We start from the raw sequence: 16,634 nt of genomic DNA on the forward strand, positions 1-16,634 counted from the left end.
AGATAGCAGGGTCATCAGGGATATACAGGTAGCAAAATGGTGAGGAACACCCCAATTCATGGGGAGGCCCAGAGGGTCCTGAATAGAGGCAAATGTAGTGTCCACAAGAGGAGCTATGAAAATGATGAAGTCATGTACGAGTCACGTGTATGATGATGTCATGATGCAAGTATATTACACCTACAGCAACACATGTCAGGGAGTAGGGCGCTGTGCAAAGAAATATATGCGCGAAAACACAAAATGAAGATACATAGGTATATCGGAGTGTGAGAGCACAGTGATTGCAAAGAATAATCACCTGTGTAGCTATAATTGTTTTTTGTTTTAATTTTTTAGAGCATATGTTTGCTGGGTTTTTGAGCAGATATGCACATAGGGTTTTGCCTATTGTTTATTTTTTATATGTATAGGTGCAGCATAATTAGGTATTTTAGTTAGAGGTAAATCAGTGAAATAGAAGAATATTAAGGATGAATGTAATGTGTATTAATGAATCATAGTGCAGCTATTTTGGAGCAGGCCTAAAACATGCTTGATAGAAGACAGCATTATATTTTAGTTAAAAGGCCCCAGCACACAGTAAAATTGTGTTTCTACTGACACGATGAAACAGTACATATCAGCTCACCAAGGTCAAGGCACACAGAGTAGCTAATCAATTGTTGCCGATGGAAACATTTCCCATGGAAGGAGGGCCCCGCAGAGAGCCTAAGATAAACACCAGCTGCAGTTCCACATACATTACCGGACCTTTGGTAGTGAATACAATAGCAATTGAGAACAAAATAGCAGAAAATACTTTCCAGCAATGGTGGCATATGAGATTTTTCTAAGCAGAGCTGGCACCAGGCGTGGAGAAGGAGGTGAGTGCAGGATATTATTATATGGAAAGATGAAGGGATCCTATTAGAGAGCTGGGATGGTGTATTTGAACTTGGCACTGTTCTGCTGGGCCTTGTGGTATCTCCAAACCAACTACATCCATTTCAGACTACAACTTCGTAGTTAGTTTTGTGTGAGGACTATGCCAGCCAATTGAAGCCGATAGTTTTTCTGCTGTTCAGCATATGTGATTGATGTCAGTGAGAGGAGGGATATTTTAGGATTGTGATGTCAGAAGTGGGTGGCTTGGGTGTTACTCCAGGAAATAGGTTAGCCAGTAAAATTATACCAATATATTGGGCACTATGGATATTTGCACCAGTCAGCTTGTTTCATCTGCCCCAAAATGTGATTCATGTTTTGTTGTATAAAAGGTGTGCTGGCAGTGGGCAGGGCTGACAACCTTTTCAACCAGTTCTATCCCTTGCCTTGTTTTGAAATTCTGTGCGCCAGCTTTGGGGGTTTAATAAATATGTGTTTTTCATGCATGGTGTCACTCTTCTGTGGAGTACTTTTTGTACCTTTTTTCAGATTACTTATGTAAGTAGTCCCTCTTTACAGTCCATTACAGCTGGGCGCACACGCCAATAGTGTAGATGATGACTTGGTAGGTACCAACAGGAAAGTTGAGGTTGCAGAAGAGATTTGGTCGATGGATGAGGAACAGGGGGACAATCATGGGACAGGACAGAGGGCAAGTACACCATGGGTGCAAGGCTTAGAATGTGTCAGGGATGAATGGCCCTAGCAAAAGGCAGGAGGGGAGGGAGAATGCCACAGAGTACGAAAACAGGGGCCCAGTTCCGGTTGTTGCACAAGTGACTAGGGAGAGCACACTCTGTTCCTTGGGCGCATCTGGATTGAAACAACTTAATGAAGGCATTACCCTCACTCCCAGCAGGGGCGGGCAACTGGATGTATGCACTAGAAAAGCAGACAGCGGGGATCACGTTAGCTGTAGGGGACACAAAGAGATTGTTTGCTGTGCTGTTGGGGAACAGGCAGACGGAATATAGAGGAAGGCAGGGTATTAATGGGTACAGATGAACAGTGACGATCACAATGGAGCACCATTTAACAACTGTTAAGCACACGTATGGAAAGTTTTGAGAGTAGCATACCCATACACACCGACATAAATTTGATCATGGCCCTTACCATGAGGGCCGATGAGGTCACATCACTGTATATTAATCAGATTCAGGAGATATGGTGACTGTAGACAGGGGAAGCTTGGGACAAGAATGTAGCTATATTTTATGTTATGTAAGGGTCTCTCCAAGGAAGTGCAAATAATTTAGATAAGGCGGTTGGTATCAAGACAAAGGGATTGGCCGAAATTCAGGCACACATAGGACATCACTGTAGACGATGACAAGAGAAGGAGAAGGAGATAGCAGACAAAGTGCAAAGGGCATAGGAAAAACTGGTACAGGAGAAGTTTGCTAAATTGTGCATGGAAAGAGCTATGATTACTAGCCCCATAGAAGGGTAGCCTGACCCGATACAGGCACAGGAAGGGGTCGAGAGGTACACAAACAAAAGAAGGGAAATGGGAGGTTTCCAGCAGGGAAGCGGAGGGTTCAGAGAGGCAGAGGGGGAGGCATCAGAGGGATGAGGCTGAAGGTTTGGAGGATAGTGTTTGTCCTGTGGGAAGATGTGACATTTTGCGTGAAAATTCAGAAGCAGACCATCCTATTCTTATGATCCCATTATACCATTCCTACCATAGTTGACCAGTGTTTGTACTCACTCATCATATGCCATCAAAGATGCTGCCCCCAGTTTCTCCATCCACCCCAGGTCCATGTACAGCCCATTACAAAAGCAGCAGTTTCATTACCCAATGCCCATGCAGTCATTTCAGTACCAAGCACCAGACTTCACACAGTCATATGTGCAAAAACCACCCCCACAGAACCCCACACAGTCATGGTATAAAAGAATCCCTTGCCACAAAGTACAGTGATGCAGTACACCAGAGCAAGTGTGTTAGGGGGCAACCCCTTCCCACTTCTGGGAACGCTTGATTACCCACAATAGGATGGCCAACAGGGAGCTCCGACATGCCCAGTCTGTCAGTAACTGCCTGCCAACCCTGAAGAGGAACCGCAGGTAGGAGTGCAAACAAGAAATAAAACATTCACATTTGTAGTTGACACAGGAGCTACAAAGTCCTGTATTATGGAAGGAAGGTTTCCCTTGTCAGGTAAGATAATGGTCACATAGGGATTCCCTGGGGCAGTTATGTCGATTCCTTTCAATGAAGATTTACCCATCACAGTGGGCAAACAGGAGGTGTCATCTCCCTTATTGTATTCAAAAGATACCCCAGTCAACCTTTTTGCCAGGGACCTTCTTAGTAAACTAAATGTGATAATTGCATTTAGCGGGGATGGCATAGTGTGCTCAAAACAGGCATATACCATGCTAGGGCTGCTGCAATAACACAAGCACATTATAGTGACAGTGCCACAAAAGGAGTGCCCTTACATTCAGATTTCTTTCTTCATGGGGTGACAGTTTTGTTAGGATGGGTGCCAAGAATAAAGGATAAGAAGTTGCATATTCCTGCAGAGTTTCTGTTCAGGCCAACTGCCCCCCAGGAAAATGCTGATGGTGTGATCATTATATTAGATTTGGAAGCAGTGATCACAAAAAAGGATAAAGTAATTCTGTTAGGTACAGATGAGGAAGGGGACCAATGGCACACAGTTTTCTGCATTCACCCAACACAGCCACTGAGGGATGCATCTGATGAATAACTAACTGGTTGAGGACGCCAAAAACACATGAGAAATGATTTTTGACATTTGCATACACTGCTAAATCATGATTCAACACATAGAAGTACCCCACACTATGCTCATTACCACGACATTACCATCACACTTACAGGAGGATGCCCCCATCATATAGGATTATTGATGAGTATATGGGTCGTTTGCATCAAGTTGAAAGAAGTCTCAGTGTTACCCAGAGTACAACAGTGACCCCTGTGATGGGAGGCTGAGCAAAGGGTTCCGGTTGGAGGATGATACAGGACCTTCACCCTTTGAATAATATTGGACAGGCAGAATTCCCAGTAGTCCCAAATCTTGCCACAATTCTTTGTAACATACCTAATAAAGCAACACACTTTACTGTCATTAATCTCAAGAATGCATTCCTCTCCATTACACTACACCCGTAGCCCAATATCTCACAGCATTTAGTTATCGCAGGCAGAAATTCCAGTAAAGCATGTTCACCTCAGGGTTACTGAGAGTCTATGAGTTTTTTCAACAGGGTACTACAAATGGATTTAGGTAAAATACAGGTACCAAGCACAATCATTCAATATGTAGATGACCTTTTGGTCTGCAGCTCTACAGAACAGTGTAGAACAGATTTTGTGACACATTAACATTGCAGAACAGGGGTACAGAGAAAAAAAACAAAATGCAGTACTGCCAGAAAGCGGTAGTATACCTACGCTAAATAATATCATAAGCAGGAAGGAGAATATCCCAGAAATAGCACTGGCAGTACAACACACACCACAGCCAACCACAGTCGAGGAGATGCAACAGTTCTTAGGACTATGTAATTATTGTAGGTCATGGATTTTTGATTACTTCAGTTACACTAAACCCTTGTTACAAGGGCTAAATGAGGTGAAGGAAGTTAAGGGTATGAGAACCACAACAGGAGAAATGGTCACATGCTTTCAGGAACTCAACACTGTGATCGGTAAGGCCCCAGTGTTAGCAACAAAAGATTACAATTTTTCCTGTTCTCACATTCCAACGGCCAGATAATGGTGGCCATTTTCAAACATTGGTCACAACCCCCTGGCTTCCTCCAGTGGGCTTTTAGATCTAGTAATCCAGGGTCATTTCCCATGTGAGCAGGCTTTACCAGAAGCAGATTTAGCAAAACAACAGAAATCCTCTATGATCAATAATAGGTGCACCGAAATCCAAAATGCCTTAGCCAACAAAATCGCTACTCTACAAAATAAAATATCTTGTAAAAAAGCATCCTTGAACAGCCCTGTCCTGTCCAAGCTACCTGAGAAGCAGACTACAAATGAATATACCCGATTCAACTTCACCAAAGTGACCGTACTCGAAGTTGAAAAAATCATCCTGTCCTTGAAGCCTCTAACTGCCAGGGAGACCTATGTCCAGCACAGCTTATAAAAGACGCTGCCCGCGACCTCACTCACCCACAAGTCCCTCAATAACGCGGCCCCCATCTACTTGATTGACAGATTTCACAGACAGACATCCTTGAGACCGACAAGGACAGCATACAGAGACTGCCTCTCCGTCCCTAACTACAAACGTTCTACCATAGGAGGTAATAGCTTCCCTGTGAAAGCGGCCAAACTGTGGAACTCCCTACCACCCACTCTCAGAATGGAATTACCCTACCAAAATTTCCGTTCCAAGATGATATCCAGCTGAAGACAGCCGCTGTCTAAACATACTGAGCCAGGATCTGCTTCTCCCTCTTGTGACTTGGACATACCTAACACACAATTGCTAACTGTATATATGTATATATTCCTTGCTTTCCTTCATTATTACTGTGTATATGCCATGTATATATTTTATTGTCTGCAACTAAGCTTCGCAAATTCTTGTATCTGCTGCGCCCTGTTACCCTAGGATATTCCGGCGCATTACAAATAATAAACAAACAAACAAAGAAACAATGGGATGATAAGTGACATTATATGAGGAACACACAGTGTTTGCTATTTTAGAGATATCTAAATCAACCCTCACCACACAGAGAGGGTCCAATTACAAGGTCATATTGTCCAACTCCATTCACATTGACAGGAGCCGCACAGGGAACCCAGCCACCTTCATTGAAGTACTCATACAGCTAGTCGAGGTAGTGCACAATTGCATAAAATAAGAAGGTCTTGAAGATGACACAAAGTAGGTCAGGGAAGACACACTTGAGGAGGAGGAAGTGCTCTTCATTGATGGGTCATCAATGATTGATCAAGGGACTGTGCAAAGACACACTGGTACAGCACTATTCAGCCTTTTTAGTAGAGAGGGAGTACAAGGTCATGATAAGAAAGAGAATGCTCACACATTACTCCGAACATGCAGCAGAACTCATAGCACCTAGAGAAGCATTAGAAATGTCATAAGGTACTTTAGTTACCATTTTGTTTTTGACTTAGCATATGTCACTTCCATTGTGTAATACGGGATTGTCCAGATGGTGCAGGAGAGAACACCTCTACAACATGCAGCATTATTAGTAAGATTCAATCATGCATTTACATGTTCCTCAGTGGTTGCCGTGGTAAAATGTGCTGCCCATACAAATATTACTGACCCAATTGCTTATGGTATGATGCGTTGAAGCACTGGAGAGAAGCTGCTATTTTGATTTTAGCTTCAAATATTAGAACTCGAAATACAGTATTGAAAAAACATTTACCAAAGACAAAGAGCTGGCCACAGAATATTGACTTTCATTATGATGTGCTTTTGCTTAAAAGCAGTGTACCTAGAAGTACGACATCTCACAGCATCACCTAACATAGCAATACAGCAGGTACAGCTGCAAGTTACTTATAATGCAATTCCCTGACACAGATTATTGAACTACTGGGACAAGCTCCGCAACAGGAAAAGTTTTTGTGGGTCAAAAGAGGATGTTCCAAATCACAGATGGACAGACAGACCTAACTTTGAGACAACATATTACATATTACAGGTAATGCAGTAATGACTTTGGAATTGCTTACTATTCCAGCAATTGAACTATCCTACACATATATCTAAGCAATACATTGAAGCAGACATTCAGGAGGACAGCATTGTTCCCAATCTTCAGGAACATGTCGATGGGTTTGTACCAAACTGTACCACCTGCCACCATTACAGTACAGGCTACAACCTCACAATGTTACACGGAACATTGCCCCACCCCACGGCCCTTTTCGAGAGCTCCACATTAAGTATGTCGAAATGTTAAACAGGTGCTGTAACTATTGCTATTTGATCACTGTAGTATGCACATTCTCTTGTTGGCTTGAAATAAGACCCTGTCCCACCCTGATGCCAAATCAGCAGCTACAATACTGGTAAGCAAAGTATTTCCTCACTGGGGAATATGTAATGTCCTGAAATCAGACAAGGGGATGCACTTTTATAACATGCTATTCAAAGAAATTACCTCTCGTTTGGGCATAAAGCACAAACTATGCTCAGCTTACCACCTACAAGTCAATGGAATTGAATAGCATCTGAATGGCTTATCAAGACAGATCTTGTGTAAAATGTGTCACTCTTCAGGGAAGAACTACTTCTCACCACTCGCACTGTTCAGCCTCATGATAAGCCAGGGAAGAAACATCATTTGAGCCCTACGAGTGCAGACACCACTCACACCTGCGCGCACAACCTCTGACACTCACAGAACAGCTGATATATTAGGGGAGAAGCTTCAGAGCTAGTTTAGCGATTTAACCAAATCTGTTAATGTTATGTCTCAACAGCTTGCACCCCGTTCACAACAGCTGGCTGCAATGGACATGGTCAGCCCAGCATCTCTGCATCAACCACAGTTCTTCCCAAGCGATTCAGTGTTCATCCCCTTGTTCATCAGGAAGTGGAACAACACCTGTTTCCGCTGGCCCTACACGTTTATCTACTGTACGCCATGTGCAGTAAAGGTTAAAGGACAACAGTACTGGATCCACCTCATAGTGATCAGAAAGGACACCATTACCACACACAAGAGGGACAGCCCTAACAATTAGGCTTGCCCATATATTTTTGACATTTCTGCAAGGAATGCATCTCTTTGAACGAACAATTATCGACTCTTCTGCACAGCCTCCAGAAGCAGCGTATTGCAGTAAGCATATGATGTTGACTATTGGAAGTTCCTCTCCCTCTCTGTTTCTTTCCTTTCTTTTGGCAAGAGTTATTTGGTGGGAGGATATAAAGGGGGGTATAATAATAACACTGAAGTGCCAAGTGTGTTCGCAAATAAGAACATATCAGTGCCCAGAAGCAGAAGGGACCCTGAATATAAAGGTGTTCTCTTGGACATTATTCCTGATGTGCATCACCCGAAATGTTTGGTATAATCATATGTGAGAGGTGAGAAGAGCGAAGTCAAAGGATTCCTGCTACATATGTTCCCTAAAACCACACGCAATTGGCACTCCCAGATTGATTATACCTAAGGAAATGCCAGCTGTGATAGCAAAGTGTTTAGTGCACCTAGCCTTATGTAGGGTGCAAGGGTTCTTCCAAGGACATAAGGTTCAAGCAACCGTGCTAGAAAAAGACACCAGTGAGTGTTATGAGAATAAGAAGCAGGCACAGTGTCAAATCAGACCACAACTACAGTTGGAAGGTTCCATGTTGTCTTAAAACATTTGGGAGGAGGATCTGGTGAGCTTTAGAGAAGGGAGACTGATAGGGTTCTCAGAGGACATAGTGGTGCATGGAAAAAGAGAGCTGCATATTTTTTATTTTATTTACATTTTTTGCATTTGGTAATACGCTCAAACCCGAAGGTATCACGGCATAGGTTACAAGGTTACAGTATATATGCAGTAGATACATACAGAATTTAACATGGATAAAGATGGATGAACAGCCTGCTAAGGTACGGATACTTAAACACTTTTCTTTGTGTTTCAGAGGCAAGGGCAGTGTGGCTGTTGGCACCAATGAACACGGCAATCAGACATTGTATATTACAGACTTGGCTGGAGGAACCACAGTGCTGATGGACAATTTCTGGAGATTTGGGAGCACTGAGTATCACCACTCTCCACCCTTTTGCAAATAGGTATGTTCCCTGTCAATGTTATATTTTGCTGTCCTATCATGCCCCATGCCTACCTCCTATCATAAATGTGCCCAGGCCACGCCCAGTTACAACTCTGCTCCCTCCCCACCAGCGTGCCCATCGATCAATGTGCTCCTACTGCTATAAACATTCAAATTATTTCTCCCAAGACTCTGTGGATAAGCCAAAAGCCATACCGGACCAATACCATCTTCTCAGCAAGAAGGATAATTTCTTTACCTCCCTGCTTCTTCCAGGCAGTCAGACTGCAGCTAATTTGAAATGGCTGCAGATAACAGATGGGAGATGATTTAATTTGCAAAATGTCACAAAGCATGGCCACAACTCAATTATAGAGCAGTTGAGGGCCATCCGGTTGATGACACTCCAAAACAAATTACATACTCAACCTCTTCACAGCCAAGGTCGGAGAGTCTGTAATAAAATGTGGAGTTCCTGTTGCAACTACATCTCACCCAATGACTCAGTCAATGGATCCTGAACCATTCCATAAGGGGCTCTGCACAATGTGTGTGTTGCCCTGGAGAAGGAAGCTGAGGTGGGACAGCAATATTGGCTGGAATCATTATTTTCATGAGCCCCTTCCGGGTTGGGCCTAGCCATAAAAGTGGTAGTGCCCATCGTTATCCTTTTAATTGTCATATTTTTCTCCTCCCAGCTTGTCCTGCATTGCTACTCCAAGACATTACCCAAAGGCGATATGTCCCTGACCCGTACAACAGGTAAAGCTATTCCCCTCTTAAAACAATTGCACACACAGACATAAAAAATGGAATGGTGAAATAGAGCACAAGATGGTAAGGTTAGAACATCCAGTTTGGTCCCCGGGGACACTTTCTTACTTCCCTCCTGACCCAGAGCACTATGTAGAGCACTGTGTAGAACTTAAAGGGGATAGGGGATGATGCTTTATGGCATGGACCCCAGAGGAATATTCCCAGTGCAGAGAAAGCTTATGTCATATGCGTAAGGTGCGGGTGCCCAAGGATGATTACAGCATGAAGGAGGGGGGGGGTGTTGGGATGCAAGTGCAACTTCCCAACTGTTTAAAGAGGTTTATGTTGTGCATATTGTATTACAAAGAGAGCTGGTCATTTAGTGTCAGTATTTTGCTGTGTAGTTTGGCAGTTCCGCACAAGTGTTATTTGTAGATAGCATTGACACACTTTAGAGTGCATCACAGACCTTACACGATAAAAGAAGGAGTTTCAATGTAATAGCGTTCTTTATTATATTGAGAGGTTAGAGCCAGGGTGTGTTTAATAGTTTTGTAGCTATTAGTAGTGATGGAAGAAGGAGATCTTAGAATATGTTGTTATATATATCCAGGAAAGCTTTTGGTAGAAAGTGAAAAGGTAGCTTAAGTGTCCAGCAGAGAGATATGGTAAGGGTTGTGCTGTAGTAACATGAGAGTTATGTGCCGCTTGAGGAAGAGTGCCCCTATTGTGGAATAGGCCTTGTTAGAAGTTGCAGCTTCTGGTGGATATAGAATTAGACCACCTTTTGGAGCTTTTCCTCTTCCATTTAATTAGAGTTTATGCATCCTTCCCCCCAGTGAGTGTGCAGGCAGCCAAGGTTAGGAAGGAAGGAAGGCACGCAGCGCAGATATAAGATAATTGTACCAGGCCAAGCAGCTCACAGGAGCTGCTGTGAAGGATGAATCGCATGACAACAGAGCTTGGTGTCTGGAATTTCCATGGTGTCAAGCTGGGTTTGGAGTAATACTGCCCCATTGAGAATTGGCCGGTCCATTTGAACTACAGGTGTCTGAGCAAATAGAGCAAATAAGTATGAGAAATTCTTCCTCAAGAGTGCTGCCTTGACTGTGTTTTTATAAAGAACCTGGTTCCCAGGAGAGATAAGATAGGAGGTATGCTACAGAAGTAATGTGTTCTAAGAGGGGTGTAGCAAGAAGTGATGCCAAGGAGTACAGCTTCAAGCCTGAAGGGCTATCTGGAAGTACGAAATTGTCTGGTCTCATGATGTCGCCATTGGATTGCCAGGCAGGATTGACCTCATTGTTCGCCTGTGCTCCCTAATTGGGTCCTGTTGGGGGTATGCACAATATGAGTGGGTCAAAGTTACCATAACCGATAAGGAGAGTCCATTGTTTCAACAATGTACCAGGATATAGTGGACCAATCACATCACAACATTTTCTAATAACTGTATAATTAGGTAATTTTGTAAGGGGTTGCATTTAGATATGCACAACCAATGGTGTAATAAACTATAGGAGATGTTTAGATGTATGTGTAGGACTTAGCCAATGGGGAACGCACAATTATGTAATATCTGATATGTTTTGCTTTGCAGTTTTTCGCTATAAAAGATGCAACTTGACAGGGGCGTGTTGTGCATATTTTCAGTTCTCATGTTTACAGGACTGACTGACACTCCCGGCCAGATTAGCATGTAATAAAACATTGTTCTTCATACGAACGCTGTACTTCTTATTGATCCCCTTGGAGCTGTTTTTATCGATCTTTTTTTGGGCCTAATCTACAGATTGATTTCCCCAAAGTGGGGCCTGGAGCACAGAACACCCAAGAATCAAGCAAATGTAAATCATTATGGGTGATGTGGAGCCCATTACAATTAAAGGGTTTGCCTTATGAGTAAATGCAAAAAAGACCTGAGACTGATATTTTGAACTAAGGGCATATCTAATTAAAAAATCAGAAAAACCATTAAATTTGAAGTGCTCTTGTCAGTTGGTGGTAGCAAAGAAAAATCTTAGTGGTCAGATTGAAAAGAGTAACGTTCAGAGAGCAGGCCAGGGAAAGACCAAGGGTGGACTGGGAACCAAAAGAGGCCTTGGAAATAATGTTCAAAGTGGCCGCCTATTACACATTTTGAGCAAGCATTTTGAGCAAGCCCAACCCCTTTCCTATGAGAAAGTTTGCCACACAAAAGATTTCCAGTCCAGCCCTGGGAAACACTATGCCACTCCAGAGAGGTACATTTGGAAAATGACAACGTTTTTTTTTAAAAAAAAATAGCCACACCCCCACTTTGATATTCTTTATATAATTATATTTAGTTATTTTAACGTGCTAAATACCCAGCGGTTTCTAAGCGTGGACCCAGGGATCAAACTTGTGTTCCTCTGGTCATCTTGCTTCCAAGGCGAGGTTGCCTCTGAGATATCCTCCCGAGACATTTGCGATTTAAATCTTAAATGGCATAGTTATCTGTGATTAACACCAGAGAAATAGCGGTTTAGTTGGCAGAGAGCCAAGATTCGGTGATAAATAAAATATTCAGTGGAGAGTATGCTATCAAATCATTTGGAGGAACCGTTTTGCATATACCTAACCTGGCATTATTTGAAGTGCATTTGCGAGATGGGGAAGGCTATGTTAACTTAAATGTGATCTTAGCACAGGGGAATGCCCGAGTTGCAATCCTGCACTCTTTGATAATTGAAATCTTTCCCAGGGATAATTGCTCCTTGAATAATTTAAGAGCTAAAAATCATTTTATTTGAATAAAATATCTTTGAAAGCATAGTTTGGAAGTAAAACAAACAACTAAACAACTTAAAGACGTATACTACTTACAATAGAACGACATACAACAACACAACAGTTTTAGTTTATCTACATTGATACACAAAATGTGACAGCTCTTCTCTGTTGCCAGGTGTTGAAATGTTTGGGAGACTATGGGCCTCATTACGACCCGGGCGGACTTCGCGGTGCTAAATGCACCGCGAAGCATGGCGGAAAGCCGCCGATAGCGCCATGGGGGTTGGCGGATTTACCGCCCCATTCCGACCTCGGCGGAGCGGTAAATCCCCAATCCCCATTCTGCCCTTCCCCATTCCCATTCTTGCCCCATAGGGTATAATGGGAGTGGGGAAGGAGTTAATTACGCCACCGTAAAATACGGTGGCGTAATTAACAACGAGGTCCCGTAGCGCCATGGTTTTCTCCGGCTGGTAAAACCAGGCGGAGAAAACCTCCATGGCGCTACGGGAACTCGTAGTATGGCGGAGAGGTACGCCATGCACTACGCTGGCGTAACACCCTCTCCGCCAGGGTCCTAATGAGGCCCTATATATTTTGACGAATGGGGTATTTGTTGGCAGTACTAATTTTACAAATAGTTCTAGTTTATCTATCAGGCACATTTCCCCTTGTTTCATCATGTAGAATAGAGTCTTTGGATAACACACACACAAAGAATTAGCACTGGCCTAATAAAAAAAAGAATGTTTCTGTGTCATGGATGATGACCCCATTCGCAGATAAACAGCATCTTGTTGTGAATAGGGTACCTAGTGATTGCATCGAATGCAAAAGCATTGAATTAAAAACCAAAGAAAAAAAATGCATCGAAATTTTTTTTTTTTTTGTAATGGGGGGCAACCCCTGTTTTTTACCCCTTAAAACCCATTATAGTAAAAAAAAACTTTACCTACAAAAAAATGCATTTTTTCGATGCATTTCTTTTTATACTTTTGCATTCGATACTATGTATTCGATGCAATGCCTGGATGCCGCGAGTAGCAAGGTTCTTTTTGGCACAAAAAAGAATCTTCCTCTATATACTCTCAGTTTTAGACGGTCTGTGAGCTGCACCAATCTGGAACTCATCATTGCTTGGGCTCTTTATTTGAGTTGCAGTCCATCTGAGGAAAACTGTCAGATCCATTTTATTCTAATGGGGCAGCTACCGTGGAATTTTCAGCACAATTCCTGACAAAACTAAAGAGTGAAGAAGTAATAAAAGCATTATACGTCATTCTATTGAGGCGGTTACCTGCTCTCTACTAGATGCAGGGCAAGAGCAAGGATGTATGCCAGGCAAAGTGTCATTTTGGTGCCACTCCTCCATTGTAATGGGTTCTGATTCTAGGGCCAAAATGGCTGCTGATTACAATTGCCATATTGTAGCATGGGCCAGGATTTCTCTCTGTGCAGGCAAACCATTCAAAAAACAGTATGCTGTGGCAACACCACTGAGAAAGTGCCCCTCCGCTAGCCCCACTGGAGGCAACAGGGCGTGAAGGCAAAGTGCAGAGGAACAGAGCATTGTGATTGCAAAAGCCATAGGTTGAAAATATGTACCTGCTCTCCAATTTATCCTGCTATTACACTTAATTTATTACTGTTGCATAATGTATCACAAACAAACCCAAAAGCTATATTGTGACCACACAACTTTGTACCATGACACTATGCACCAGTTTTGAGGGACGATCTTTGTGGTGCTCGTTCCCCGGATACTAATCCTATAAATAAACCCACCCATCTTATAACAAAAAATAACCATGCATCGTAGCACTGAATCACACATAGTAAATAAGAATTACAAGTCCACTGCTTCCTAACACAACAGCCGAAGTGTACAAAAACGTAAAACAGGGCCAAGTAATTTATTAAAAAAATGCATTTATTTTCCCACATTACATCACAACTAAGTTATTGCTTTGAGAACAAGTCTATAATGTCATACCATGTGAAGGTTAATTATAAGCAATTTTAGCATTTTTGTTCATATTTCATTTGTATCTCTTATATTGAAAAATACCAATCTAGCTTCATTGTTTAGAGACTTGTAAAAACCTGTGGAAGTTAGTTGCACGTTGTGTGTAATTTGTATAGTGTTCTCGGTACAAAACTGTCAAGTGTTCCAAAACGGCTTTGTGTAGCATACTTGGAGCAATATTGTTAGCTACCAAGATATTGCATAATGTTTCATACAACATTATTAAACTACTCCCATAATAATATGAAATGTTATCAATCTCAGCAATACTGGAGAGGCCAATACCCTAGATGAAACAATAGCTGTATGGGTGGAGCGGTTTGCCAACTGGCAAGGCTGTACAAGCCCTGAATGTTTACATTTTTATTTAAAAATAAAATGCAGTGGGTAATTCTCTCTCAGAAAGGGTAGTCTGCTGACTAGACCCCCTTCTCCACAAACGCCATGCTAGAAGCATAGCACACACCTGTGCCTGGCTGAATCAGTAGCCAAATCTGCAGCCCCTGCTCTCCCGTGGCACAGAACAGGTGTCTTCTTGAAGGCTGCAGGAACAGCCAATTCACAGCAGCACAGAAGCTACATTAATGATATGCACCTCTGTTCCAAAGTCCCATAATTATGAGTTTACTGTCTTGGTGGCCCGTTAAATGTTAAATATAAGCCATACCTGAGTTACGCTATGGTGGATGGTATTTCTCATAATTATTACAAACATATTCAATTGATATCACACATGTAAAAGCCCTGTGAGCCCAGCTCAGCTGTGGAAGGGTTATGTGCATTCACCCAAGCTATGCTGTTGTTGTGGATGCTGCCAGCATGATTGTAGCCCTGGGGGCTGCCCCACTTTGTTGTTTTGTGAGGGCAGGCAACACCCTCCCCAGAGAGACAACCACTCTACAGGAATCTGTCCTAGGAACAGGAATGAAATGGCATGCCCATTACCAGAGAGACAGCCACTCTACGGGAAGCTGTCCTAGGAACAGGAATCAAAGGGCATGCCCATTACCAGAAGTAGTAGCCTCACACCAGGGTGATGATTACACAAGGGCCTTTGATTTGATTGATAAGGGAAAATGGTGGGGCTAGACTAGACTGAAGGTGCTCCTTACAGATGGAGGAAGGTTCCACCATTTTGTTTCTCTATGCCTCTATTATCTTTCCTTACTGTCCCCTCCACTTCCTGTAGCAGAAAGCACTGTGAATGTGATGTCAGATGGTAACGTCCACTTGTTCCAAGGACAGGGATTGGACCTGTAAAGCACGCTTGCCTTTGATCAATCACCTTTAAAAGAAGGAATCTCCCAGTCCTTCTGCTGAGATAAACCTTGGAACAAACACCCAAGAAATAATTTATTGGACCTCTGGCAGGAGAGTTGATTTTCCAGAGTCCTCCACCTGTGTTCTATTTTGTTAATACTACAGCTTGTGTGTTTAATTAAAGTACATATATTTGTATAGAACTTTGATTGGACATTGCCTTATTTTGGACGGTTTTACTTTGCTGTTTGGGTTGCTATTGAATCACATTCACACACCTCTTGAAAGTATAGCCTTCCCTCAGCCCATGTTACCACTAAAGGCAAAGGAGGTATATCTCTTAACTGCGTCTGTTTTACCTTTATGATTGGTATCAGTGTTGGTTTGTAGAAATGTGAGCGCTACGTACAACATTTTACTAATGCTCAACCTTATACTCCTGCAGAGCAGAAGTCATTCTGGTAGTTGCTCTAACCAAGAAGTAATCCAACTTTCATCCTGGGTAGCAGGAGGAGCTAAAAACCTGAAACAGAGAGATTAGTAGGATTCACATTTTATTTTAAATTTAGTATTTTTAAGAAATCACCATGGCCCTCATTACAACACCGGCGCTAAACCATGGCGCTATTAGCACCATGGTTGGTGCCGGTGTTGTAACGGGTCTGCCATGGTTCAATGGGGAATTACCACCCCATTCCAATTTTGGCGGGCGGTAATTCCCCATTGAACCATGGCCCTTCCCCATTCTCATTTTCGCCCCATAGGGCTCTATGCGAATGGGGAAGGCGCTAAGTATGATACCGCAAATTGCGGTACCGTACTTAGCACCAAGGTCCCTTTGCGGGTCCCTACTTTAACGGCTGGTGTAGACCAGCCGTTAAGGTCTGGTCCCGCAAAGGGACCTCGTAGTAAGGCGCTAAGTGTTAACGGTGCCGCAGCCTTTTACGGTGCCGTTAAACACTTAGCGCCAGGGTCGTAATGAGGCCCCATATCTCATCAATTGAAACTGTGGCCCAGGTAAAAGCTAAATTATAAATGCGATTTTAGAAATTAAATGAACAAGCCAAGCAATGTATAGTGTGCAGTGAGTATCCAAATTGTTACCTGCAGGGTGATCATAATAAGCCTTGCATTAAAACTAGTCTTGT

This window comes from Ambystoma mexicanum, chromosome 1q, assembly GCF_040938575.1.
Source record: "Ambystoma mexicanum isolate Mex_15411 chromosome 1q, UKY_AmexF1_1, whole genome shotgun sequence".
In the NCBI taxonomy this organism is placed as follows: domain Eukaryota; kingdom Metazoa; phylum Chordata; class Amphibia; order Caudata; family Ambystomatidae; genus Ambystoma; species Ambystoma mexicanum.